At 37.4% G+C, this 2,984-nt stretch overlaps 1 non-coding gene across 1 annotated transcript; it reads left to right on the forward strand.

Moving 5' to 3' along the window:
* Nucleotides 1-2,109: 2,109 nt before the first annotated feature.
* LOC133820281 (small nucleolar RNA R71) lies at nucleotides 2,110-2,215 on the forward strand. The gene has a single exon (XR_009886702.1). It is a non-coding gene; the product is annotated as a small nucleolar RNA R71 (small nucleolar RNA).
* Nucleotides 2,216-2,984: the final 769 nt, after the last annotated feature.

Here is a 2,984-nt window from a genome sequence, read left to right on the forward strand (position 1 = left end):
CATACTTAACCTAAACATTGTCCACAATGTTAAAATAAAAGCTAAGGAAAAGAAACTTGCCTAACACCTCATACTACTTAAAATGATACGGATCAAGATGGTGAATCAAAAATGGGAAAATAAATTTTTTTGGTTATCCCATTGTTCATTCTGTCGAAGCCCAAAGTAGTGTTGCAACTCAAATTAGTCTCATATTTAATAGAAATTAAAATCAAATAAAAATAAATATACAAAATACTAAAATTAAAGTGTTCATAATCCAAAACTTAAATAAAACTAATAAAAAAATAAAATGCAAATAAAAGATTGGAATGCCTCCAAACGCACTGTCGTTAACGTCATTTAGCCGGATGCTTGTTTTCTTTCATATTCAACTTGGATCAAGTCCTCCCCTCACATCCTTGAGAGAAATAGTATCATGAGTTGGCCCTCGTTTCTTGTGATTAGAAATTGGTGAAATTTTACCCTGCTCATGTAACATCTGAACCCTTTCACTGAAAAACCGTTTTAAAAACAATGACACACTTTTCAAATTCCACTTTTAACCATGGATATTTTCTTAGAGTTTTCTAACTTGTTCTCTCCTCGTTTTACCACGTCAACTCTACAAGCAGGAATTTCCATTTCTACGAAAACATTAAATATTACCTCCACTTTTTGCACCCGCAACTTTAACTCACCCTTTTGTACATCGATCAAAGCCCTATCAGTAACCAAGAATGGCCTGCCAAGTACTATTGGAATATTGTCATCTTCCTCCATATCAAGAATGATAAAGTCCGCAGGAAAGATGAATTTATCCACCTTCACCAATACATCCTCAATCACTCCACGAGGATGTTTGATTGATCTATCTGCCATCTGCAAAGACACGGTAGTAGGCCTAGCATCTCCCAAATTCAACTTCCAAAAAATTTATAGGGGCATTAGATTCACACTGGCCCCTAAATCACATAAAGCCTTTGTCACCATTGAGCCCCCTATAGAACATGGGATATTGAAACTGCCAGGATCTTTAAGCTTGGGAGGTAGTTTCTTTTGAAGTATTGCACTGCACTCCTCAGTAAGTGCCACTGTCTGATAATCCTCTAGTTTCCTTTTCTTTGACAAAATTTCTTTCATAAACTTAACATAACTTGAATTTTTTCAAGTGCCTCAGCAAACAAAATATTGATGTGTAGCTTTCGAAAGATATCCATAAATTGAGAAAACTACTTATCAAGCTTATTCTTTTGAAGCCTATGAGGATATGTGATCTTTATATGGTGATCTATACTTATTTTTGGCTACTTCTCTAAATTCTCAACAACATTAGGCCCACTCACTTCCTTCTCCTTATCGACCACTTTTGGCTCTTTTAACTCCTTGCCACTCCTCAAGGATACTGCATTACACTGATCTTTTGGGTTTTCCTCAGTAGTGCTTGGGAAGTTCCCTTGAGCCTGGTTTGTCATCAAGGTAGCCAATTGCCCCATTTTAGTCTCCAAACTCCTCATAGATGCCCTAGTTTCTTTCATGAACTGGTTCAGTACATCGGGCTGTACTTCAGGTTGTTTCATATGTGTAGGCTGATGTGTTTGTGGTTGTGGAGGTGGAAATTGTTGCTGACTTTGAGGGAACGATTGTTTTGCAGCTTGATTATTTGTCCAAGAGAAGTTAGGATGATTCCTCCACCCTTGGTTAAATGACATCGAAAAGGGGTTGTTGGTTGGTCTTTGAAAATTTCCTATAGATTGGACTTGTTCCATTGGTATATTATTCATATCCATGGCAGGACACTGATTTAATTGATGAGCACTCCCACATGCCCCACATAGACTCTGTACTTGCATGGTTTGGGCTGACAGGTTGCTTGTTGTAACTGCTTCGTTAAAGTTGTCACTTGCGCTGTAAGCATTGTGATGGCATCTAATCCAATCATACCATCCATTCTTGGTTTGTCCCCTTTCAGTTGGCCACTGGTAGTTATTCATTGCCATCTCCTTTAGCAATCCATACACCTCATTAGCACTCTTGCTCATGAACGCACCTCCTGCTGCAGCATCTATTATGGTACGAGTAGTACCATTCAACCCATTATAAAAATTATGGACTAGCATCCACTTCTCTATACCATGATGTGGCACTTCCTTAACAATTCTTTAAATCTTCCCCATGCATCATACAAAGATTCCCTTTTTTTCTGGTAGAAATTGTTAATTTCCCCTCTCAACTTTGCCGATTTTGCTAGAGGGAAAAACTTTGCTCAGAACTTCTGGGCTAACTCCTCCCATGCTTTGATATAATTATCTTGTAGTGAAATTAGCCAACTCTTAACTCGGTCTCGTAAAGATAATGGAAATAATCTAAGTCTGATCGCATCGTCACTCACCCCATTCATCTTAAATATTGCACATAGCTCTAGAAAATTGGCTATGTGCAAATTTGGATCATCTGTGGGAAACCCCACAAACTAAACAGTTGACTGCATCATTTGTAATATTGCTGGCTTAATCTCAAAATTATTTGCAACAATAGTGGGGTATCTAATGCATGAATGCACTTCTGTGACAGTAGGAAGTACAGTCTCTAAGAATCCTTGGTCCTCGTTCCACTGGAACCTCGACAATATTTGGGATGTTGTTAACATTAACAGCATTGATTGCTGAATTTCCTTGATTCTCAGCCATGGAAAAATCCATTATTTTCTTTATCTTTCAGTTTTGTCTGCACGTTCTTTCTAGTTCAAGATCTACCCGTATGAGTTCCTTTTTTCTACTTCGTCGCATATACCAATAATTTCTGAAACACAATACAACTTCGATTCGAATGAGTATAAAATATAAAAACCAAATTAGAACAAAGAATAATTAATTTTGATATTGGATATTAAGTCCCCGGCAACGGCGCCAAAAACTTGATCTGTAAAATATGCACGCAAGTGTACGTGGTCGTGTCAAATAATAAATTTTGGAAGAATGGATATCGTCCCAAAGAGACTATTA

This window comes from Humulus lupulus, chromosome 2 (genome assembly GCF_963169125.1).
Source record: "Humulus lupulus chromosome 2, drHumLupu1.1, whole genome shotgun sequence".
Lineage (NCBI taxonomy): Eukaryota > Viridiplantae > Streptophyta > Magnoliopsida > Rosales > Cannabaceae > Humulus > Humulus lupulus.